We start from the raw sequence: 26,783 nt of genomic DNA on the forward strand, positions 1-26,783 counted from the left end.
AAATATTTATTCTACATTAGAGCTGAGCTGATGGTCTCTTTTTAATGTCAGCCACAAGTTTTAAACAGTTTAGATATCCAAAGAGACATACATTCATTCTTAATCAGTCAATCATATTCAGCACCAGACCATCCTGCACTAAGTAGAGAAGACAAAGATGAGACAGGTCCTGGCTCTTGAGGGCATCGGTTCCATGAGAGAGAGAAGACGCAAGCAGTCAGCTGTACAATTAGGGACAGTAATATGGAACAGATGGAGAGCTAGAAGTCATTCTGCCACATCTAGCTTCTGTCCATACGCATACTGTCAATCTTCTATGGGCCTCATTTGTTAAATGAGTGATTTTTAACTACAGAATGTCTAAAGGTGGTCAAATCCTAAAATTTTGTGGTTCTCAAAGTTTTTCCAAAGTTACGGAAAGGGGGAGTATCCAGCAAAGGCTTGTGGGATGTATTAGATGAGGTGGGTTTTGAAGGATGAGGGCAATAGGAATGTATAGAGGGAGTTTATAAGAGGGAGTCAGGATGCTTTGGGGCAGCAAGTATTAGAAGTAATAAATACTGTCTCTGGGTCACAAGTGTCATTGGCTGGAATGGAGGGTTGTGCTGGACAATTATCTTAGGAAATTATGCTACATGATAAGCACAGAGCATGATAGGAAGCTCACTAGGCTGAGCATGTTAGCCCAGATGTTGTTGGTACATAGGACGTTTCTACCCTCTTTCTCCTTTTTCACGTTATCCATTTTCTCTTTCTCCACTACCTCTTCCTCTTTCTTTTTCTCATGCTTTCCCTTATGTTCTTCTTCTCATTACTGTTGTAACAGTGTCTCTAGTTTACAAAGCACTGCTACCTACAGCGTACTTTTAAATCAGGAAATCATGCATGCCCTCCACAGACATCTCAGAATTTAGACTCTGGTGCTAGAAGACCTGATTAGAGTCCTTGTCTATGCCACTTATCAGCTGTCTGACACTAGACAATTTCCTTAACTGCCTACTCTGGAGTCCCCACATACAAATGAGTATAATGACCACCTCCTAGAGTCCCTGTAGGAACTTAATGGATACCCATGCAGGGTTCACAGGAGGTCTGATGTGTGTAAACTATTATTCAGAGAGAAGACCTCTTGGGTCATTCTGTCCTGCCTATGTAGGTCATAACTTGCATACTTTTCTAACTTTTTATGTCCAACGTCCACATTATGTGACCCATTCACAACTTTTACTTGAAAGAGTTGGCTCTCCATCTGAGTGAATCATTTAAATATGTTAACTAAAATTTTGAGAGCATTTTAAAGCCTCTGGAGCAAGGCCATGGCCTAAAGTTACAGCCATTTTAATTAGTTTCACCTTCTCTGCCCAATGATGTAGAAATCTCTAATTGCACGGTGGCAGCCTCCTATTCCCTGTCACAGATCTGACTTTACCTGCTACTATTTAAATTTTATGAATCATGCTCCCTCAGTTTGAACTCCGGAAACCTTTGAAGCTATATGAATAATTATCAAGAGTCAATTGTCACAGTTTATAAAAGATGTTGTAAAAAGCTTTTTTTTTCTTTTTTTTTTTTTATGAACTTCCCCTTCTCCCCTGGTTGTCTCCAATTTGCAGCCATTAGCCTGAAGAAAATGCCAGCTATTCCTCCAATGAAGAGGGAAGTCGATTCTTAGAATCAAGAAGGTTGACATTTGGTAAGCAAACACTCCCTTCTTCAAGAGGTAGTGGGAGTACACCATGGCAACCCTTTCTGGGTACGAACTCACAGGCGTGGTTTCATGCTCTGCCCCATACGTTGACTTCAGTGGGAGTTCCTGGCAGGAATGTCAATGAGAAACAGCTGAGTGCAGGGAGACCCCCAGGAACCCAGCAGGGCTATTCCTCAATGGAAAAGCAAGTACTCAGCAATGAGCTTTCTCTGAATATTGCTTTTGTTTTTAAAGACTGTGCATTTGAATTCATGCCTTTGTTTTGGAATACTTCAAATAGAAGTGTCCAAATGGAGAGAACTCTTGAATTTTCTTTGCTTCTTCAAAATTTCACCAGGGGTCTTGATCTCTTTCTGAGTTTCTGGCTTCTTTTCTGACGTGGTATGTTGCTGGAAACATCTGAAATCAGAGCTGCATCATCTTTCTCAAATTTGGCAATTGAAAAATCTCATCTTCAAATGTATTTTTCTTAACCTAATTCCCCCATAGTACATGCTTGGTAGCTCTTCCATTTTCTATTTTTGGCAGAATAGAGCAGAGTCTATTTGCCAGAACAATTTTTTTTTTCTTTTTTGAAGACCCAAGTTCTTGCCATTCCATGGCCAGGGGTCTGTGGATCAAAATGGAAGCAAAAGTTCCATTTGGCATCACTCAGTCAACCTTATCAGCAGAGGCCAGGGATATTTTTCTCTGAAATCAGAGCTTTCGTCAAGACCTCAGAGCACAATTTGAATACTTGCAATTGACATTTGCAACATCTGTGACCTGGGAACCAGCCCCAGGTAGGCAGGAATAACTGACCCTTTTTCAGTCCTCTAAAACCTGCTTCATACTTCCCAATGTCCCATGACACTTTCTGATAGTGGATTACATTTGCTGTTCTTGAAATGTTTATGCATAAATTGTATCTCCCAAATTGGCCCCTAAGTTATGTTAGGGCAAGAACTATCTGCAATGTATTCTGTGTCCTGCTGGGTTAGGACTGGATCCTCAGGAAACACTTATTGGATCAACTTGATTTTTTTCACATTCTTTCAATTATGTCAGCCCACATAAGTCCAACTAAGAGCAAAACTAGGAGTGGGAGAAACTTAGCCTGTTGATTTTCTTTATTCTAGAAATTCTGAATGTAGCTGACATGATTCAAGATTAACGGACAGTTCCTTGGAACCTTGACACATTATTAGTAGGTTTTTACTTTGAGATCTTGACCTTCTACTATTAGTAAAGGTTGGATGGTAGCCTAAAATCACTGGAAATATATTCCTTTGGAATAATAAATAAATGACAACCAATCATCCTTGTGATGTCTCTGGATAATTGGTATTTGCCCTGTCTAATTCTTCCCATGAAAGGTGAATTGTCTTTCTTAAATTTCTGAAATGTGGCCTGAGGTATCTCAAAGAACAGTAGTTAGCCACTGGTTGGTCAACTATGCAGATATATAAAGCATATTTGACTGTATTTCAGTGAGTCCATACAAGGCACTGTTTATTTTCGATTTTTTTATTGTATCATATCTGTTTCTTTCTCAAGAAAATATCAATCTAACTCTTCAGTTTAGACATCCTTACATTGGCCCATTTTATATTATATTGAGCATTTTTAATATATAAGCTTTTGAACATAATTAGAATTCACATGTGAATTTTTTTGTACTGAGAAATTTGAAAATTACAGTATATAATTATAATGTACCGTAAGAAACTGTGGAGTGGATAACCTTGTTGTACTGAAATGTTTTTGCTGTAAACAAGTCTACCCTTTAATGGAATATTTGTCAGTGCACATATTTATACACTGAGGTACTCTCAAGGCATGTGCTAAGAAGTTAGGAAATAATTATATTTCCAAACATAATCTTTCTAATCATTCCATTTTGTTTTACTTAAAAATAACCTGGGGGTTTCTAAGACAGGCACGATTATCTTTGATCTCAGCTCTAAGATTTCATCCTTCCAGAACATGATTTTTTGGGGGAGCGTGAGGGGGAGACAAAATAAACTCAGAGGTCCAGTTTTCTTTTTCTTTTTCTGCAAATCCTCACACTAATTACAAATAAATACTCTAGCAAGGAATTACCTAATTTTAGCCTCTGGCTTTTTAAAGCAAGATAAGCTGGAAAGCTGAATTTGTAGTTAATTTGTAACAACTCAGCCTTGTAGTTTTAATAGACGGTCATGTTCAGCAGTATATAGACAAGGCCCAGGTCAATTCTGCAAACTTTTATTGAGCACCTAAACTATGTGAGGACTTTGCTAAGTTTTAGGGACAGCCATGTGAAGATGATTAAGTTCTTACAGAGCATACTGTCTGGGGAAGACGAAAAGGAAAGAAGCTATTCCAACTCAATGAACTCAAGTTATGCCCACGTTGACATAGAACAGAGGAGGAGTGGGATTGGTGACATTCTTAGAGATGCTGTTCCCATGAGAAGTGCCTGGGCTGAGCCTCGAAGGAGGAGTCGGCATTCTGCAGGGAAGAAAGGAGATAGAAGTAAAGAAAACAAGGAAGACACTCTGGTGGTTTGGGGAATCAGCCAGGTGTTTCTTCAATAAGATCACTTAGATTAGAGTGGGGTGGGGAATCAGGTCAGCCCAGGTCAGGGCTCCAAGGGACCTGTGTGCCACAGTGCAGTAGGAAGTTTGCTTTGCTCCAAATAAGAACTAGTTTCTTTCAGGTACTGATCTTTGAGGAAGGTGCAGCCATGGGGCCAATCCCAAACTAATCCCTTTGAATGGTCCTTGAGAACCCCTTTGTCCTGCCCCCTCTGACACTCAGAATCCTATTCCATCTCATACCGAACATCCTCAGACAGTGCCTGAAACATGAGGGCCATTCTTGCCACTGTCCTGTTAAGGAAAGATTCTCAAACGCCTGCCACTCTTCAGTTACTTCAGAGACAAATGATAAAGGATCAGACCCTGGCCTCAGGGAACCCATGATCAAGTATTCATTCTCCGTCCCATCTCCTCAGGACTCTCAGGGCACTGTGAGGTGGCAGGCAGCCAGGATGGCAAACAAAGCCAGGCTGTGTTGCAGGGAGAAGACTGTCTTCTCAGTCCTCCTTCAATTCCAAATAATATTTGTACATTGTGTCAGGGGCCTTCCCATACACGCTGCCCCTGACTTCCATCTAACTCAAAGAAATACAATTTTCTTAAGTATTTATACGGTTTATTTTTTTTTTTCTGATTAACTTCTTTTGAAGTTTTCAGAATGTTTTAAAAGTTTAAAAAATATATTCATGTTGGTTCATTTCATACTAAGGCACACTAAGGAAGAATGATTTAGAAAATGTATAATCTTTGGGCAAAAGAAAAACTGCTGTTCCATAGGCAGTAGTTGCTACAGAGAAGGGGAAAGTAGCATTGGCATGACGGAGGGGGGATGTGGCTCATAAGGATTGGCACCATCAGCTGGGTGAGGTGGGGCACGCAGGCAATCCCAGCTACTCAGGAGGCTGAGGCTGACAGATTGCAAGTTCAAGATCAGTCTGGGCAATTTAGGGAGACTCTCTCAAAGTAGAAAATAAAAAGGGATAGGGATGTAGCTCAGTGGTACAGGGCCCCTGGGTTCAATCCCCAGTAGACAATAGAACAACAACAACAAAAGAGTCTTAACCCAATCAGTGAATTAATTTCCTGATAGGGATTAATTGCATGGTAATTGAAGTGGTAGGGTGTGGCTGGAGGAGGTGGGAATTGGGGCATGGCTTTGGGGGATATATTTGTACCAGGCCAGTGGAGACCTCTCTCTCTGCTTTCTGATCCCTATGTGAGCTGCTTCCCTCTGCCACACTCTTCCACCCTTCGAGTCCCAAGGAATGGAGCCGGCCCTCTAGGGACTAAGATCTCTGAAACCGTGAGCCCTGAGATAAACATTTTCTCTTCTACAGTTGTTCTGGTCGGATCCTTTTAGTCACAGAAACAAACATCGACTAAAACAGGGAGCATGGAAAGTTGGGAGAGAAGTAAAAGTACCCAGTTGGGGGTGACGTGAGCAGACAGATATGACAACAGGGTTTTGCATCTAAAACATGAGAGCAGCAAAGGCAGGCATGGGAGTCATAGGAGGATTAATAGGATATAGGTCGCCCAGAGAACAGGCCCACAGGGAAACACTAAACCTTTCAGGAACTGTCATGGCCGCCCAAGCATTAACCTTCATAGTGGAGAATCTCCTCCTGCCCTGGCAAGAGTTGGGTGCTCTCAACTGCATGCGCCGTTGCGGCTCCTGGCTCCTGTTCCCAGAGGGCAGCTTCTCAGGGTGAGGCCTAGGCCTGATGCAGGGCTGCTGAGGTCCTTCCTGAAGGTCCCACTTTAGAGAGTGACTTGCCATGACTCAGCCCAGATTCTACAGATTCATATTAGTTAGGGTGAGAGTGACCACATAATTTATTGCCCAAATTGAGACACCTCTGAAAGGGAAAGAGGGCTCCATTAATAACTGGGCATCGACAAAGGATTTAAATGAGGGCTCTCCCAGCTTGGGACACAGAGTCAGCCTGTTAATCAGGAGCTCCTCCTAGTTCATGGCCAGGCATGATGCTTGGTGGAATTTCATTATGTTTCCATCAAACACATTTTAATAATTGGAAGTATCGGCGAGGTCTAAGGGAATGATCAGTAACCCTGAGACAGGGAATCCAAGTTTTGCAACTAGAGATAATTCTGTATTATTGGTAAAATAATCCAAAATATTATAGACTCACTAACCATCTTTAAGTAAATAAATTACAGGTGCAGAGTACAAGGCACCTGGTGCCCAGGTGAGAAGCAGTTCAACCACAAGTTGGGCTGTGCTCCTTTGCAACTTCTGGCTCCGGGCTCCTACAGGCACCAGCTCTGTTTCCTTTGACATCTGGAGTCCTCTGTCCTTGGTCTCTGCCAATTGGCAATCACACAGGCCTTTCCTGGATACCTCAATTTCTTTAATCCAGATGATCTCTGCCTGTGTCTTTTGGTGACTCCCCAATATAAAACTCTTATATACTATTTGACTGAATTAAGTCAGATAATCCCAAATGCTTTCTTCAAATACAATGACTATCTGCCCAGCCATTTTCATCTGACATGATAATCAATGAACAAACTAAACATTTATACAATTTATAGAAGTGAGGGAAAAAAAGAGAGAGATTCTTTTCCTGAGATCAATGACATGTGAAAATGATTGTTTTGGGGGCAGAGTTTAAGTTTATGAATTTAAACTTTACATAGGTGCCCTTTTATTTGAGAGATGACCTAGTGTGTTGGAAAAACCTAGATTTTGGAATCTGATTTGAGTTTGACCTAGCTATATAACCTTGAAAATGCTTCTGAACTTCTCTGAGCTTCTATTTCCTCATCTATAAATGGACACAATAATCCTCACCTTTCAGAGTTGTTGTAAAACTCAGATAATGCAAACAAAGAGTTTGGCACATTATAAGCACTCAAGACACTGTAGCTATTTAATTTATTAAGGATACTAAAAAACTCTGGGGGAAGTGGGGTGACATTTTTTTTCTCTTTATTTTACAAATATCCCCTTCTAAAGGTTCTTATAGCAAATTTGACTCCAAGTTACACAATTTAAATTTATGGTGTATCTTTCCTTGCAAAAGTTCACTCAGATGAGCTAATCACAGGATTAATGAGCCATCCTCACTATGACGTGGGTTGTTATGACCTTCCTCGTGTTGTTACTTGGTGTTATCCAATCGAACAAAAATAAGGAATATTCTTAAGCTCACTGTGCCATGTCACTTCCTGCACGGTGGAACCCATTCAGGGAAAAGGCAGGTACAATGAGGACTGTTAGAGAAACAGGGGAATGAAAGGCACACATTGTTTCTCCTGCGTCTACAGCAGCAAATGAATAATGGCGTTTTCTTATGGGTAAGAACAGGTTTGCTTTCAGAGCATTTCTCTGTATTTGCCTTGGATCCAGGATGCATCTGTAAAGACACAGTAAAACCCAAGGATAAAACTCCATCAGCAATAACTCAACACTCAGGTTTTCAGAGACAATTAGGGAACTGTTTGTAATTTGAGCTTCTAAAGCCATTTAGGGAAGTTCACCAAAGTCTGAGAAAAACCTGAGTGTCTTCCTTTGTGACCAGGCCCCTGTGGGGGAGCCACTCATTCATGCTGCCTTCTGTTTGGTCCTTACTTTAGGATCCAGTGTGGGTTCATTGAAAAGGATCCAGGAGAGGGTTGTAGATTATAGCATTAGCATTCACAGAGTAGATGTCCACACAGGCAAAGTGATTTCAAAACAACCCTCTTGGCTTCCAAAAGACCTCCTGGATAGCTTAGTCCCTCCAAACTCCTAAGCCGGTCAAGGCCTTGCACTTGATAATCAATGATAAAGTTTATCATCACATATCCTGACATGTTATAATTTAAATTATACCAAATTGCATATCAATATTTAAAGTTAACATAAGATTTTCACCACCAGCACTTGTTCTCACAATAACCCTAAGCAGTGATAGATTGGAAAATACTTTTATTATGATTCGATAACATTTTTATTGTAAATGACTTAGATTAGGTCTTTAGACACAGGAGTAGGATTTCAGTAATGGAACTGGAGTTGGAAGGGACACATAGGAAAGAAAGTTAAAAGTAAGTGTGCCCTTCAACCCAACAACTAGAATCTGGGAATATGCCTTACGTGAGCACTTCTCTAGATGAATAAGAATGTGTATGTCCTGTGCCCACTGCTGCAGTGTTGGGGTGACAAAAACTGGAAATCCAAAAGTCAATTAAAAATAAATGTTGTTGGAAGTGGTGGTGCATGCCTGTAATCCCAGTAGCTTGGGAGGCTGAGTCAAGGAGATCCCAAGTTCAAAGCCAACCTCAGCAATTTAGCTAGGCTCTAAGCAACTTAATGAGACCCTGTATCAAAATAAAATCTAAAAAGGCCTGGGGATGTGGTTCAGTTGTTAAGTGCCCTTGAGTTCAATACCTGGTAACTCCCTCCTGCACCAAAAAAAAAAAAAAAATTGTGATCATACAGAACAGTTTTTAAAAATGAAAAACTATAGGCTACTGTGTAAAGAGATGAAGAATAAATTTCATGGGCTCATTTGTGATTATGTGGAGCTAGCTTCATGAGATACTTACATGTATCCACAGAATTTTCAGAAAGATGCTCTATGGTTACCTAGACATTTGGAATTAGAGTTGGAAGGTAGAGTTATATTTTTTGCCATAGACATACCAACATGTTTATAAAAATGTTTGCATGTGATTAAAACTTCATCTCAAAAATAAAATTGAATCTAATTTGCAAGTGCTACAAAATATTTACACAATATTTTGATACAGAAGGTAAAAGGAGAAGGAAAAATGGTCACTGAGTACCTACTATGTGCCAGAAACCCAACTCTGCATGAGTTACCTCCTGAATCTTTATGACAACTCCATAAGAGAGGATTTACCTTCATTTTTCAGATGAGAAGCAGAAATCTCAAGAAGCTGATTCATTACCTTCATAGGTTACGTGAATGGATTCAACTCAATTTTCTCCAATATGGAAATCCCTACATATACATTCCCACAGGCCACACTGATACAATTGTGTAAAAAGAGCACCAAGCAAAAAATGAAAGTATTATAACTTCTGGAATTGAAGCCTGAACATAAGATTTGTCCCTCAGGGTCAGTCCAGTTACTGTATAAGGCTTGATCTCTAATGCTAACAAGTAATGACCGCAAGATTGTATATTTGTTCTCATTAATAGCCATGCAAATATGATCATAGTTTTGTCCTATGGGGGGAAAAACATAGAGGCAAATCAGAATGGAGCAGGTTCAAAGAACAAAGTGGGGAAAAGGATTAAAGAGGCAACAATGAACACTACCTTTGCCATGTTTAAAAATCTGTTGTTCCACTCAGGGCTGTATAATGAAAGCAAATTTTTTTTTCTTTCAAGGCTAAATGGTAAAATGGAAAACTAATTTAATGTTGCCTTTGTATTACCTTCAAAATAAAATTAAAATTACCCTTTTATAGAAATGTTTTACCTTTCCAAGGTTAAGAAATAATCAAACAAATCCTATGAAATTATTTGTTCCTGTGTGATTTCTTTTCTTTTGTTTTTCTACAGTTAGAAAGCTTATTGACTTGTAAGTGACTCTTCATGCTAATATGCACAATATTTATACATCTATAAGTAATACCCACTTGCCCAGTGGCATTCCACACAGAAAAAATAGAATTTTATGTATCATTAAGCAGTTTCTAAGGTGTCAGCAGTTTCATACAAAGCAGAAGCATAATGACTAGTCGTACTACTTGCTAAATAGCAGAGTGTTTGGAAATTTTTAAACCACTGCATTAGATACACCTGGACTCCCTGACTGAGCTAAACTCCCTCCTCCATCCATGTGGGTTCAGCATATAAGCAGCCCCTACCAATGGTCTCTTTCTAGTGAAGAGGGCATAAAAAGGGAGTGTACCTGCGGGGCTCCTGCAATCCTAGTGACTCCCAGCAGAGAGATCCCGTGGCTGAGGCTAACTGCATATGTGCAAGAAACGTGGGACCCTCTTGCTTTAAAAAAAGAAAGAAAAATATTCCAGTCAATATATTAAAACAGTTTTCCTCTTTTTTTCTGTGGTAACTCTATTGACCTGCCATGGTGATTTTTATTTGCTATTTAGTCTTAAGCTTAGAAAAACATTAAAATTTTAATTACTACCATTCATTTTTACATTGCCCAATGCCAATTTGATGAAAGAACATTGAAATAAAATGTGTATCACTAAAGTTATACAGTTTTCATAGCTCATGCATGCATATGTATTTTGTTCCCATCAGAACAGTGGAAGTGCTACATAAAAATAACTGTTTTTATTTCACTTTTTTTATGTGCACATTCTACTGAATCCTTTGGCTAACTGATGAGTAAGGAAATTCTAAAAGGAAAGGGAGTGTTGTGCTTTGGAATATGAAGTATCCCCCCAAAGCTTATATGTTAAGGTGGGACTATTCAGGGGTGAAATGATTGGATGGGGAGTGCATCATGAACTAACTGGGTGGTAACTATAGGCAGGTGGGGTGTGGCTGGAGGAGGTGAGTAACTGGGGGCATGCCTTGGAAGGGTGCATCTTTCCTGTACCTCTCCCCCCACTCTAAGCCCCTGCTTCCTGGCCACCGTGAGCAGAGTTATTCACCTTTGCAGTGCCCTTCTGCCTCACCTTGGCTCCAGAGCTATGGAAGTCAGCTGACTATGGACTAAATCATTGAAACAGTGAGCTCAAAACAAAATTTTCTTCCTCTAAATTGTTCTTGTCAGGTATTTTGGTCACAGTGAAGAAGAACTGATTGATTAGCACAGAGTCACAAGCCTAAATGGGTAGCTAATACAGAGAGGTAACATGGGAGAGGATTTGGGGGATCTCTTGGTCTTTGTGGTTCTTAGAATCCCATTGCTTCCTTTCTGCACTTGAGGCAAGTTGGAGACTTGCTTAAGTCTCACAAAACCCCCTCACATTATAGGACCCCTAGAATTCAGTGCCTTGGGGCACAACAAGTACCAGGTGGGAGGGAGGAGGTAAGCAACCATACATTTTGTGCGCATCTCCTCTGTTCAAACTCATGCACCGTTGCTCCAAAGGACTTAACTTATAAAACTTGAGTTTAAAGATAAAATTAAGAATTTAAGGCAAGGACAGGACAGCATGAGTTCCTTATGAGTGGAGGGCCCTGTGACTGCACAAGTCACATGCCACGTACCTGGTTCCATTCCTGAGTCACCAAGGGCAAGACTATGTCCCTCCCCGGGCAGGGTAATGTTCAAGGCTGACAGTTTTGCAAAAAGAGGGGTGAGACAGTAAAAGAAAGGAGAGTTTCCCATCTGGGAAAAACTGGACACACACACACACACACACACAATACACTCTATGTTCACTCTTATCCTGGTCAAATTAAGATGGTCAAATTGACCAGTGCTTTGTCAGAGCATTCAGAATGCATCAGAGCCCACAAAATTACAGTTTGTTGGTGATGCTATTTCCAGCCAATACATATTTAAATATGTTTGTCAAACCCAGCAAAATGTTCAAATGTATTACAATATAATGAGTGGCAACCATTCTCTGCTTCTGGGGTGACAACTACACTGTGCTAAAATGCCAAGTATGTATGTGTATGTAAAAGCTTCAAAATTTATGAAGGATACCCCCCAAGTCCCTCCAAGCTAGAAAAAATGAAATGTTTTAACGTGATCCTTGGTGTCCCAACAATTATTTTCTGTTCACATCTTTACACCATAAATTTATTGCCTTTTTAAATTTTCACTAAAAGTCTATTCCTCACTTATTGGGTATTGTTGCATAAATAAACAAAGATTATTTTTAATTACCTCTTAAGTGTTAATATGTTAAATGAGTGGGATAAAAAAGTGTTCACTTTCACAATTCAGATGCACAAATCATGTAATTAAATTTTGCGTCTCAGAAAAATTGCAAACATGACATACCTTAGGCTGACTAAATAAAATGGCAAGTGTTAAATCTTCCAATTACCAAGACTTTATATATTATCTTTATATTTCTGTGTGTAACAGACCTGAGCTATTCACCAGCTTTTCTTAAGGAGCCACAAAAAAGTAAAGAATGTTTGCTACTGATGAGAATTTTATAACAATTTTTCTGGAATCTACATTTTTGAGGGGCCTGAAACACTGTGGGAATTCTAAGTCATACTGTTTGCTTTCTTTTTCTTCTACTTTTTTTGTTTTAGTTCTATTAACTTTTAATCAAGGTAGAGAAAAACCCTATCATCGTCATAAGGAAAGTCACTAATTAAGAACACTGTAAATATCATAAACTCTTTACCCATTGTTTCCTTAATTGAGCAACTATTTTCCTGCCAGAAGTGAGAAGTACAAAGGATACAACAATGAATAAGAGATCTTGTGACCATCTGTTCAAGGAGCTTAGGGACTGATGGGGGAAACAGACAATGAGCAATGGATGGATGGCAGAAGCTATTATCCATGCTTCTGCCACCCATCCATTGCTTATACACTTGTGCGTGCATGTGTGTGTGTGTATGTGCGTGTGTACATGAGTGCACTTGTGCCGGAATGCATTAGCATGTGCATTGTGCAGGTAAGGAATAGGAGGTAAAATTAAGAGATGTGAATGTTGTTCCCCTGGGACGGGCTGGAGAAAAGGCAGAAAAGTGAAAAGAGAAAGCAGGAAATAAGGAGTTGGAGATTTTTCCAGGTCAAGGTAACCATGTATGGAAAAGCCTATGGTTTGGCATAAAAGGCAGGGCAGGGCATTTTGGGGTAGCCAAAAGAAGTCAATTTTGAAGTGGTCCACAGAAACCACACTGAGAATTTTGGATTTTACTCCAGTTTGATGGAAAGTCAAAAGGTGTCTCAGAGGAGGTGGTTCCATCAACACAACAGGTTTTTCAAAATGATGACAGGGCAGAATGTGGTTGTTCAACAGCATGAGCTGGACCAGAGATCACAAAGGCAGGAATTGATCCAAGAGGAGTTCCAAAGCCTCTGCCCCTTGGTTAATGGGTTTCTCTCCATCCAAAATGGAGCAAGTATCAACTGTTTGTACCTTCTTGAAAGAGCACTTTGCTTGCCACACACTCATTTCATTACCTGAGAATTACAAACTAACTGAAAGAGAAGAATTCAGAGTGCATTACTAATACATTGTAAGAGATTATAATTGAAAGATGCAAACAACAATTTAGCTCAGCCAATATGCTCTGAATAATATACATTAAAATTAAATAAAAGCCAAACACTGAACTACAATCCTTAAGAGCGTCTTTCAGGAGAAGAGCTATAATGGGAGTAAGGTCCAGTATCTGGCATAGAAGATTGTCTGTGTCTTCTAAAATAAATAGATCTGCCTCTTGATTCCTTGATGCTCTCTTTTTACAGAGTTTTCTTGAGCTCTTTCAATCTGCACTCCTTTTTTGGTATAGCTGTCATGCATTTGCCAGCCAAGCCCTGATGGATGCTCATGGAAGAAAGGTAGGCAAAAGTTCTCTCAGCTATAACCACTAGGACATAATATGTGGTCCACACCATCCTGTCTAGAACCGAAGCTGTCTCTACACACTCACACTCTGTTCCCATTGCTTTTGACTCCTTAACCCAATTTTAATTACAACTACTGCAGGGCTGTGTGTCACCATGCCCAGAATGGTGCTCACGGGTTCATTTCAAGACCTCCACTCAGATCACTGCCACTATTTCTTAACAGTGTCAGCTGCTCACTCTGACTCCTTGGTCACAGGATCACAAAAGGCAAGAAAAACTGGATCAGGTTCAAGATTACCAACCAGATGAAATTGTGAAAAATAAAGGGCTGGGAATAACAACTGGAATTCTGCAGAACTCACTTCCAGCAGCAAACTTTGATCCAGATTCCTACCTTCCAGGAAGATTGTGACTGTTATAGTCGTTAACTATGTTTGGGTGAAAAAAAAATTATTGGTAAATGAATTTTTCTTTTAATAACTCTAACAAACTGACTATTTAACAATAGATTCTGATATAAAACTGTAAAGTGAGTGAATTCTTTACTTCAGGATGATAAGCTCCAGAAACATTTTGCTAAGATTAAAAAAAAATCTATATATAAACACTGTCTTCCTAATGGTCAATTTGAAAGAAGCAATTCAAACCTTTGCTAATTCTTTGTTCTTGCTAATAGGCTTTGGATTTTATTGATAACAGACAGAAGAAGAGCCCACCTTTATTATCTACCATGATTTCCACTGGAATCTTTTGCCAATAGTGTGTTTTCAGAACTGTCGTCTCAGGAGTGGGCTCTCTGTAATACAAAAAAAAAAAAAAAAAAAAAAAAAAAGTTCCATGCTCAGAGAAATGAAGGAAATATTAACAATTATGTCACTCCTGGCTTTTCACAATAGACAAAAACAAATAAATGAGAAAAAAGAAAAAAAACACCATAGGAAAAAAAAACACTGAGAAGTCCTGCAACAAAGAAATCTGTGAATTACATTTCACCCGTAGACTCCCTGAACTACCTGATAGCAAAGCCTTGTTTTCAAATAGCACCTATTAACATCCTGTGATACAGCGGAGCGGCTCATGGAAGTCTTCTGGAAAGGATGCAGAGCCAGGATGTTTTCCAACCCCCCCATTGTATGATATAAATGTCCTATTTCCCTTGCATCAATTCAATTACTTACATATGAACTCATCTTAAAAGTACACATTTATAACATTCATTACGTCATCTTAAGGTTCTAGTCATTGACTACAAGAGCTGTATCAACACAATATCGGCCCCTGCCCCATAGGAGCAGCTAGCATTTTTGAAAGAAAAGATGTATCTCCTTCAAGGGAAGTTGCACAGAAAGGCCACATGGGATTATGTAAAAATTAGTGGGGCAGAAATAAGCACGAGGAGACTTGAAAGGGGGAGGGCAATTGAATGCACATTATCCACTTTTAGAGACAATGGCAAAACACATACACACCCTTTGTTCCCTTCTGCCTGTCATTTTTTCTTCCTTTCCCAGAGACACTCAGAATACAAAATGTGTTATTTATTCTGTGCCCACAGCTTTGGCAGGTTGGGATCCCTACATTGTGAAGCCAAAAGGCATTCAATATTAGAGTTTATTGTCAGGAAGTCATAGATCTTAGAGCCGGGGTTAGAAGAAAACTCTCACCCTCATCTAAGCCACCACATCCCTTGCCTGGCCCCCAGGATCTCCTTGCTTCTGCCCTGGCCCCCCTACAAGCAGTTCCCCAGGCAGCAGCCAGAGTGATTCTTTTCAGATGTAAATTTGACCCGGGCTTTTCCAGTGGCTTCCCATCACAATAAAGATCAAATCCAAATTCTTTTCCACAGGCTACAAAACCCTGTGGAGCCCTAGGCCCGGTTACCTCTCTCCCATCTTCCTCCTGACACTGTCCTTCCTCTCAGATCCCCAGCCCTGGACATCTCTTCTTTTCCTGGGAGGACTGTATCCTTGCCACTCCTTCCTCCCCTGTAGCATTTCTCCCGGCTTAGTCACATCTCGGCTCCAAAGCTGTCTCCTCAGAAAGGCCTTCCCTGGATCCTTCATTTAAAACAGCCAGCTCATTCCCCTGCATGCCCCCTTCCCCCTCATCCCCCTTACTGTTTCTACAATAGCCTTGTTGAAAATTTTTAAATTTATATATTGTTTACTTCAGTGAGGGCAGAGGCATTTTCCTGTTTGGAGCAGCCTGTGGCTCCTTGCATCTATTAAGCACTCCATAAACGTTGAGTAAATGAGCCAATGAATGAATGAGTGAATGCATACATTGACAGCCAAATTAGCCTGCGCAGCAAGACGGGGTATATGTCAAAGAATATATATTATTAAATGAAATAATCATATGAAGCACAAAGACCAAGTAACTTCCACCATGGATGGTAATTATTATTAATTCCCAAAAGCCTCTTTTTTAGAATGTTCTTAAACAGGTAACTTATTAGTTCCAAGTGAAAATCCCTTGGCCCACTAATACATGAGAAAGATAATCCATCATTTGTACTCTGCTTCGTATATGTTAAGTGCAAAGCAAAGACATTTTTTAATTATTATTCTGAACTATCTAGACAAAAAAAAAAACCCTCAGCATTCTGAAGATACATGATACATCACTTTTTTACTAATATTTTTATTTCTTGGAGACTTCTTAGCCTACTAAGAGAAAGCTACATGAAGAGTTAAAAAAAAAACTTTGATTTTGAAATAATTTGACTTCAGAGTTGCAAAAGTAGCAGTTTCCATATAACCTTCACCCAGCTTCTATCAGTATTGCAAATAATTATGGTATAGTGTCAAAACCAGGAATTAATATGGGGGCATTCCTGTTAAATCAGATACAAAACTTATCTCAATCATATGAAGGATTTTTTTTTGTTAAATATTAGTGGTCTGAGCTAATTAGGATCCTATCTTGGTCCATTAATCAAGGAAAGGAGACACATATTACCATATAGAAATATTAACATAGTCACTTACACAATTCTTCACATCTTTAAAGAGTTTTAAATTTGAGAAACTATTAGTCTCAACCTATGTAGAAGTCCGCTCTTTCTATTCAGGAAAGCCAAACACAAAGCCCTTCACAGTTTCAAAGAGATGTGGACAAGGGGATCCCTGATTTTAATCTTTAGGGTCAAAGCCCTTCTTTCCCTGAGAACCTAATTCCTCCTTGCCCTGTCAGTTCTGGATATCGCTGTGCATTCAGGCTGGAGGGGAAATAAAGCTGAGGGCAGGCCTGGAATTCAAGGAGCATTTCAACCCCAGCCAGAGGAGGATTTGGGCAGAGAGCTCTGAGAGAATCAATTATGGTCAGAGGAAAGACATCCCTGCTCCCCGTGCCCAGGGAGGGCTGCAGGTCCTGGGGGCATCCTCACATGTACTCTCTCTACCTCTGAAGGTGTAGAAGCCACCTGTAACCTGTCTGGTCACACACAAGGGAACACATGCAGCTGTCCCTTTCCAAGCCACATTCTCCTTGCCCCACAGTCTCCTGCCCGCCACTTCGCCCTACTTGAATGTGACAAATCAGCATCTAGTGAAATTAGTTAATTCAGTGTAATAAAGGAGATGCAAAGACGTTCTCTAAAGTCAAAAAACAACTAAAAGTACAAAGGCAATATCAGCTGTGGGTGAGGCACTGATGTCTTTTTTGTTTGGTTTAGTTTGGTTAATGAAATGCTTTCTACTATAGTATTTTGAATAAGCCCACCCAGCAGGGTGGTCCTCTTAGAGTAAGGAAATGTGCTCTTACATGTCCCTGGTAGGAGATGACCCATACTTGATAACCAATGTCTTGAGAATGAGAATATAGCTTTCATTTGGAGGCTATGATGATTTAAATTTTGCTTCTTTAGAAGATTTTCCCTAAAATGTGATGATTTTGAATCAGAGAATAAAAAGCAGACTAAGTGTGGGAAAATATGTCAAGCTGCCTCATTCTTTCCTCAATACATAGTCTAATGAAAGAGCATAATCTAGTACCCAAGGAGGGGTTAGCATCCTGATTCTCCACAATTTACCAGATGTTTGAACTTGGACCAGTCTTATCCTCAGTTTCCTCATCTGCACAATGAGAAATATAATAACAATACCAAATGCAGGGTTTGTTTGGAGAATCAGATGAGATCATAGATGTGAAAGTCCTTTCTTTATATAAAGTTCTTTCCATGTCTGTGACCATTGATCTATCACTTGTAAGAAATATATGGTCGGGGCTGGGGATGTGGCTCAAGCGGTAGCACGCTCGCCTGGCATGTATGCGGCCCGGGTTCGATCCTCAGCACCACATGCAGACAAAGATGTTGTGTCTGCCGAAAACTGAAAAATAAATATTAAAAAAAAATTCTCTCTCTCTCTCTCTCTTTAAAAAAAAAGAAATATATGGTCAAATCCCCAGTTAAATCCATTAGAACATTTTAACACAGACCTCTGATTGCCCTCTAATGCAGTGATTTAGTACATGAGCTTTTCTTTCCCTTTTTATGTTTTTCTTTTCTTTTTAACTAAGAAGTGAAAAGAATGGTACAGAAGGGATGGAAAGTACTTTCCTTCATCAATTTCTTCATAAAGAAATCTTTATAACAATTTTCTCCACAGAGTTCATGAAGTTGTTGTTGGTGGTTTTCTCCCTGCGAATTTCCTCCACAAGCTATGCCCCAAGTCTCCCCATTGTGGAAAGTCTGGAGGGAAGGCCTCGCACCCGCCTGCAGGAGAGTTTTCATGAGTCTTCATGGTAATGAGAAAAAATAACCACAAGTTGGTGAGCTAAATTAATTAAATTTACATGACTGTCATTTACCCTGCGATTATGTCCTCCGTACATTATTTAGTGTAAAAATCTCCTTCCTCTTCTGAAATGATGATGATAGTGGATGGCAACTGTTTTGTTTGTTTTCAATGTCCTTACTCTGCAAAATAAGAAGTTGGCTACCCTGTGTCAGGCCCCAATTATTTTTTGAAATTGGACTGGCCCTTGACAGGCCAGTCTCTGGGAACCCTGGGCCTGGGAGGTTAATTGGAGATGGCAGGGATGGCAGTGGGGAGCTAGTTCAGCTGCCTGTGTTTTGCTTCCTTCCCCAGAGCCTGCGGGGCCCACTGCCCCACATCCGGGCTGTCGCCAGTCCCTGGCTGTGTATCTGCGTCCCAGCCCCGCTGGCTCCTCATCACTGTCCGCTTCACTCTGCACTCCCCTGGCTGGCGTCATCCTTCGAGACACAGCTCCCTAAGTTTGCCATGTGCAGTGACCCTGTGTTGACCCCGAGCCATGATACAAACTATGGGATTGTAATGAATCTCTAATTACCCACAGTCCCTCGGTGGGTGAGTCGTCAGCCCTGCTGCTGAGCTATGTTCCTCCCCAATTTGGTCATCATCACGCATTCAGACTGCAGCCAAACTCTGTGCCCGGAAGCTGGGAGCCCCCACAGTCTCAGCCAAATGAGGCTGGCTCTGCAGGCTTCTGGCATGACAGGATGATTTCCTCCCTTGTTATGAATCAGAGAGGGCGTTTGCACATGAATCATTCTGCTCTGCGTGGGGACCTTGTTCTCCACTTCTATTTTCGGCTAGCAGGTCAGGCTGAGAAGATGCTCAGGATCTGGGATGACTGCCCTGGGGTCGGTTGAGAGGGGAGGAGGTGAAAGCATTTTAGTTTCACACAATAATTCTAAAATCCACATCTTGTCCTCAAGCAAAAGGGACTGAAAGACTGGTCTAGATTTAATAAAGTGACAAGCAACAGGTTTTATTTTTCAGCAAAAAAGGTTGTTTGGTTTTTTTTTTTGAAGAGTGAATTTTTTATTCTGATTTGATATACACGATGGCAGAATGCCATCATATTATACATATAGAGCACAATTTTTCAAGACACTGATTGTATACAAAGTATTTTTACACCATTTGTGTCTTATACATGAACTTAGGGTAATGATGTTTAACTCATTCCACCATCATTCCTACCTCCTTGCCCCCTCCCTTCTCCTCCTTCTCCTTTTGCCCTATCTAAAGTTTCTCTATTCTTCCCTTGCTCCCCCCACCACCATCACCATTATGTGTCTGCATCCTCATATCAAAGAAAACATTTAGCCTTTGGTTTTGGGGGGGTTGGCTTGCTTCACTTAGCATTATATTCTCCAAGTTCATCCATTTACTTGCAAATTCCATGATTTTATTCCCTTTTAATGCTGAGTAATGTTCCATTGTGTATATATACCACAGTTTCCCTATCCATTCATCTACTGAAGGGCATCTAGGTTAGTTCCATAATTTATCTATTGTGAATTGTGCTGCTACAAACCTTGATAACCAAAGGACTTAAAAACAGCATACTACAGGGACACAGCCATATCAAAAAGGTTGTTTCTTACCAGTGGAAAATATAACTTTCTAAAAATGACCATAATAATGGCTCCCTGAGTTGTAGAAGGTGTGCTACCCTTGACCAAAAGAAAAATACAGCCGAACAAGAGCAAGGCATTCTTCAGACCAGAAAACCAATGCTCAGGTGGTTAAGAAACCTGTCCAACTCACACAACTAGAAAGCAGCAGTTTGTCTTGCTCCAAAGCACATGCTGTCCAGGAGTTTAATGGTTGGAACTGGGCAGAGGTGATTCCAGGTAAAAATTACTCCTACTTTTCTGAATGACTCACAGAATTTTATTCTTTACGATTACACAAGATAATTAACATCCAAGTATCAATTTGAGAAAGCAAAACACTTGAGAAAGTGCTCAACTAACTCAAGAAAAGTTTCCATTCAAATATCCCGGGCACAAACCTGGGATATTCTCTTTAATGAATATCTCCTTGCCTGTGGCAGGTGCTGAGGAGATACAGATGAATGAGACAGCCCCAGGCTTCAAGGAGCTTACAGGGTGTCATAACTCTTGTGTTCATTTCCCACTTAGTATAGTATTAAAAGTTATATTTCTAAAGTACGCTACTTGAACTTTTGAGAACAGATTACTAATATTTCTCTGATTTTTCAAATCCAAGGCTTGTCATAGCATGAACAAGGTCATACTTGTGCACCTTCTTTGGATGGAAAATGCTTATTGTCATTTGATACCCAGGTTATTCCCAAAGCAGTGTGGAAAAATAGTCATGGAATAAACGTCTGTGTTTCGTGATTATATCTTGAAACCATAATGAATGAGGCGTAGGCAATGACAGACCCGTGTTTCTGAAATCAGTATGTTTTCCTAATTTCAGGAGATGTTTTCAATCCAGAGGCTTTTTGAAGTCCAATTCATTCCTAAAATTTGCAGGTAATTTGTACTTTCTGTAGTTCATCAAAGCTTTGTGATTCATCAGTAATCCTCCATTCTTGAGATTTAGAGCCTTCTCCTATTGTCTAGAACAGAGAGTAGAAAGTAACCTGCTTCTTAGGGAACAGTTTTATCTTTGAAAATCCTTAATTCCTAAACCCAGAGTGAATCCTGCCAGCCCTCACCCAATCAGTTAACTTATAGGATGTTTCAGCCAGAAAAGAACTTGAAGAAGAAACTCATACACGAAGAGGTGGAGATTTCAAAGACCAGACACTAAGGGAGTAGAAGCACATTCTCTGGGGTGAGAAGTTTGCATTACTTCAGTTTTGGAGGTTTCTCCTGCTGTGGTATTTCTATATGCATGTTCTGACAAACATGACAATCTATCCATCTAAAGGAGACTGGCTTCCCAAGAAGGCTTTTTATAGTTCAGTTATATGGGTGCAGGCAAAAAGATCATTTAGGATATGCCTACATGGATTAAATATAATGTAAGGGGCTGAGGTTGTGGCTCAGCAGTAGAGCGCTCACCTAGCATGTGCAAGGCCTTGGTTTGATCCTCAGCACCATATAAAAATAAATTAATTGAATAAATGTATTATGTCCAGCTAAACTAAAAAAAAATAAAATACATAAAAAATTTTAAAAAGTATAATGTCAAGTTTTTAAAACATTTTAAGCATTACAGCTAATAATACTAGCTACCTACTGAGTGCCTTTTCTATATCGTGGTTATATATAGTGTATTACTCATTTTCACAACAAGGCAAACTTGTGTTATGAAACCCACTTTACAAATAAAAAACAAGTAATGATGAAAGTCACATGGATTGTAAGTGAAATGTAAGTTTCATCTGCAGTCATATGTCACTTAACAATGGAAGACATTCTGAGAAATGCATCATTAGATGGTTTTGTTGTTGTGTAAACATAACAGAGGACACTTAACCCAAACCAAGATGTAGAGAGCCTATCATCCCCCTGGGGTGTATAGTATGCCTATTGCTCCTAAGACATAATCCTGTAAAGCCTTTCCCTATGCTGAACACTGCATGCAAGTGGTATCTGCATTCTAAATAGAGAAAAGGTACAGTTAAAATACAAGGTGATAAGAATTTTCCAGCATCATCATAATCTTGTGAGACCATTATCATGTATGCAGTATGCTGTTGACTAACACATTGTTATAAGACACATGACTGTACTTTGAAAGCCCAGGCTGTCCCCCTACATAATATGAACTCAAGTGCCAAAATGAGAAAGGGAGAATAGTCTCACTTGATTTTCAAAGCATAATAAAATGGTTCTATCATGAATTTAAGGCTTAGGAGAATTTCACCCAAAACATCTTTAATTAAGTTTCTTGACCTGCAAGGGGCCTGCCTGGATTATCGTGTCCTCTGTCTCACTGTGTTAACATGAGTAACCTCTATGTCTCAAGGAGAATGGAAGATGGGTGTTACCCCACTAACACCCACTTCCAGATCAGCCTCAAAGGAAAAAGTAGTGGCATTAGATCAGGTTTTCTCTTGGCTAGAATTGACCTTTGGTGATATTTCCTTGCCCATTATTACTAAGTTTCTACTTGTTCATTAGAGCTGAACTTCAGAAAGTGACTATTGAAATTCATACATGAGCACAGAGCGTTAAAGATGTTGGCTGTTCCATTTTAAGTCCTCCCAGCACTGATATGGAGCTGAAGCAAAGAGACAGTATGCCTGACTGCAGCTCTGCTAGATGGACCAAGAAGTCCAAAACAAGGCAGTAGACAGGAGCTAGCCAATAAAATAGAAGTAGATGATTTTTTTAACCAGTCACATGGTTGTGTGCAAAGTTTTATAAGGGCTTCTACAGATTTCCTCTGTGTAGTTCAGCATCTTGTTCTCATCTCTAAATAGTCAAAATGAGAAATTAATGCTTCCATACATAAGAAAAGATTTATTTTTTGAAATACGAATAATAGTAATAACCAAAATAGGTATAATCTTTGCATGCTTAAAAACTTTCCCAGGCAACACGATGGCAAGCTGAACCTTCTTGGCCTCGAGCCAGATAGCCTAGGCATGAGTACCAGCTCCATCTCTTTCAATCCTCTAGCTGTGGATGTATTTCTGACCAGCTTTCTCAATCTCAGCTTCCTCTGGAAAATTGGGATAATGATATTTCCCTTTGCGTGGAGTTATTGAAAGGACTAAGTCAATTGATACACGCACACCTTTAAAGGGGCAGGGTACATAGGATGTGCGATGGGCCCACCCAGGGTGTGCAGCTAATGGGCCATTGTGCATCGGCAGCGCTCTGGTTAAACCCAGTGATCAGGGGCCAGGTTGTCAGCTGAGATCACCCCAGTGAGGGCTCAGTGGAGCCATAGTTGCAGAGTTAGAAGGAAAATTTTTCTGACATTTTTTCCCTGCCATTTGATATTGGCAGAGTATGTTGTAATCTCTTGGTTACCCTTCACCTGACAGCTGGGACCTCGATAGATGACAAGCCTACTTACCACTTAACAAATTCTTCTAAGTTAAAGTAGTAACCCAGAATTAATTATGGAAACAAAACTCAAAAGCTTTTCACTTTTTTCCTCATATCCATCGCTAAAATAAAAATTATAATAATTGCATTAAACTTTTAAAGACTGACAGAAACAAGAAAATAAAAATAGTTGCTATTACTATCTGTTGAGTACTTCCAAGGCAGGAGACACTGTTTTAAGCTTTTTATGTGTACTGTCAATAGTGCCATAGTGTGAATACCCTTATTACTTCTGTTTTACTGTTGAGGAAACCAAGGCATAGGGATGTTAAATATTGTATACAAGTGACATGACTAAGTGGTTGGGGACTCAACCCAGGTGACTCACTCTGAGTCCTGTGTTCTTTAGCCCTGTGTTGTAAAGCAATCCTGCCTGAGCCCATGACCTAATGAAGTCATATCAGACCTTCCTGCAACCTCTTTTGCCTAAGAAAGTAGGTGGTACCATTTTAAAGGAAAACATACACAAACATAATAATTCATAGGGATCATCAGGATAAGGTAACTTTTTGAGCATCTATTCATCTACTACTTTGGCATATTAATCATTGTTTGGGGCTTCATATATATGGTCAGGAACTTGATTTTTTTTAATAGCACGCTAAAAAGGATACCATTTCTCAGGGGTTAACTCATATTAATGAAGCTTAAAAAGACTGGAAGTCAGGATGGGGCTGAAGCTCAGTTGCTAGAGTGCTTGCTTAGCATGTGTGAGGCGCTAGGTTCAATCCCCAGCACCACATATAAGTAAAATAAAGGTATCGTGTCCATGTACTATAAAAAATATTTTTAAAAAGACTGGAAGTCACACTGCCAATGTATTAATCTACCTTGACATTAACATTTACTGAATACCTGGGTGTTGCTGATGCAATAGTAATTCTAAGAGTTTCAAATGAAATCCCTGACCTCGTGAGCCTTCAATGCCAAATGTGGGATAAAAGTGATTGATAAATTCTATATAGATATAGATTGTCCAGCATGTGAAGTTAGTTACTATTAAGTGCTAGGAAGAAAAGAAACTAAATCAGGAAAGCAAACAAAGTGTGGAGGAATGCTTCTTTGAACTAAGTGGACAGTGAAGTACTTTCTCAGGGGGACTACATTTGAATAGCGACCTACATGAGGTAAGGAAGTCAACCAAGTGGATGTGAGACCAGTTTCAGGCAGAGGAAAGAATCAGGAACTAAAGCTCTGGGATGGGAACAGGTTGGACATGTCTGAGAAACAGACAAGAGACCAAGATGATTGGCTTTCCAGGGCAGGAGAGGACTGGAGGGTGGTATGACACAGTGGGAAGGCAGACAGGGGCCAGATCACAAAGGCCATGAGGTCATAAAAAAAGAATTTTGGATTTTATTCCAGTGTGATAGAAGTTATTGGGGGGTTTTGAATAAGGAAGTGATATGCTTGCTCAGTCGTCTTATCTTAAAAGGCTCACTGGAGCTGTAAAATGAATATCCATGAAAAAGAATGAACCTTGGTCTTACACCATGCAAAATAATAAAATGATGATGATAATAATAATTCAAGATGAGGCAAATCTGAATGTAAAAGACAAAATTGTAAATCTGATAGAAGAATACAAAGGAGAACATACTGACATTTGAGATAGGCAAAAGCTTCTTAGGACACAAAAAACACTCATTTAAAAACTTTGATAAACTGTACAGCACTAGCATTAAAACCCTGTGCATGCTAAAGATATAATTAAGAAAATGAAAAGACGAGCCACATATTAGAAGAATTCTTTGCCATTTATCTTTCTTTCTTTTTAGTTGTAGGTGGACACAATATTTATTTATTTTTATGTGGTACTGAGGATCAAACCCAGTGCCTCACATGTGCAAAGCACATACTCCACCACTGAGCTATAGTCCCAGCCCTGCCATTTATATTTCTAACAAAGGATTTGTATACATAAAATATAAAGAACTACAAATCAATGCAAAAAAAGGCACCAAGTTTTAAAATGAGCAAAAGATGAACAGACACTTCATAGAATAAAAAATATATATATGACAAATATGCATATGAAAAGATGCTCAAAGTCATTTATCAGGACATCTGAGGTAGAATCAACATGAAACATTGCTACACACATTCTTTTTTAAAAAATTTTAGAATTTTGTTTTAATTATTTATACATGACAGTAGAATTCATTTAAGCATACTGTTCACAAATGGAGCACAACTTCTCATTACTCTAGGTGTACATGGTGCAGAGTCACACCAGTATTGTAGTTATACATGTATATTGGGTGTCTGTCTCATTTTACTGTCTTCCCATCCCCACTGCCCCACCCCTCTCCTCATTTCCCTCTGCACAATCCAAAGCTCCTTCATTCTTCCCTACCCAGACTTTGGTTTCTTGAAATTAGTTAACTTCACTTAGCATGATATTCTCTAGTTAGATCCATTTACCTGCAAATGCCATAATTTCATTCTTCTTTAAGGCTGAGTGATATTCCATTGGCTACACACAATCTTGAATGACTAAAATTGAAAAACATGAAAAATTCCATATACTGGTGAGAAGGTACTACATCAAAACACTCATATACTGCTGATGGAATATAAAATGATGAAACCACTTTGAGAAATTGTGTGGCCATTTTTTTTTATCACCTACTCTATGACCCAACAATTCTGCTCTCAGCTTTTTTATCCAAGAAAAACAACAATGTATGTCCACCAAGAGATTTGCCCAAAAATGCTCATGGCAGTTCTGTTTGTAATAGCCCAAAGTGGAAACAATAGAAATGTCCTTGAATAGGAAAATGGATTTAGAAGTTATAGAATATTCTTCATTCAAGGGAATGTTACTCAGCAATAAAAGAGAAACAAACCATTGATATTGGTAGGAATATAGAAACATCTCAAAAAAATGTTTGCGAGAAAGAATCCATACTGAAAATAATACATATTGAATGATTCCGTTTCCATTAAATTCAAGACTAATCTATGGTGACAAAACTGAGAACAGATGAAACTTCTTAGAGATAAAGGGCAGGATTCCCTGGAAAGTACCTGAAAGAACCTTCTAGAATGATGGAATGTTTTATCTTTATTGGTTTTGTTGCATGCATTTGTTAAAATTCTTCAACTATATTCATCTTTTACTACATATAAATTATATCAGACTTAAAAAAAACACTTCAACTTGGAAAAGCAGGTAAAAACAACAAATTCTTAGAAAAGAAACAAAAGATCAACACTGATTCAACAATTACTGAAAATTTGAACAGTT

At 39.4% G+C, this 26,783-nt stretch overlaps 1 long non-coding RNA gene across 1 annotated transcript; it reads right to left on the reverse strand.

Moving 5' to 3' along the window:
- Window positions 1–4,119: 4,119 nt before the first annotated feature.
- LOC308652637 lies at window positions 4,120–10,242 on the reverse strand. The gene is made up of 3 exons (XR_014022847.1): window positions 10,162–10,242; window positions 8,824–8,863; window positions 4,120–4,180 (listed from the first exon to the last, which is right to left on the reverse strand). It is a non-coding gene; the product is annotated as an uncharacterized lncRNA (long non-coding RNA).
- Between the last annotated feature and the right edge of the window lie 16,541 nt (window positions 10,243–26,783).

The sequence above is a fragment of the Spermophilus citellus genome (genome assembly GCF_964194105.1).
Source record: "Spermophilus citellus genome assembly, chromosome: 7".
Taxonomy (NCBI): Eukaryota; Metazoa; Chordata; class Mammalia; order Rodentia; family Sciuridae; genus Spermophilus; species Spermophilus citellus.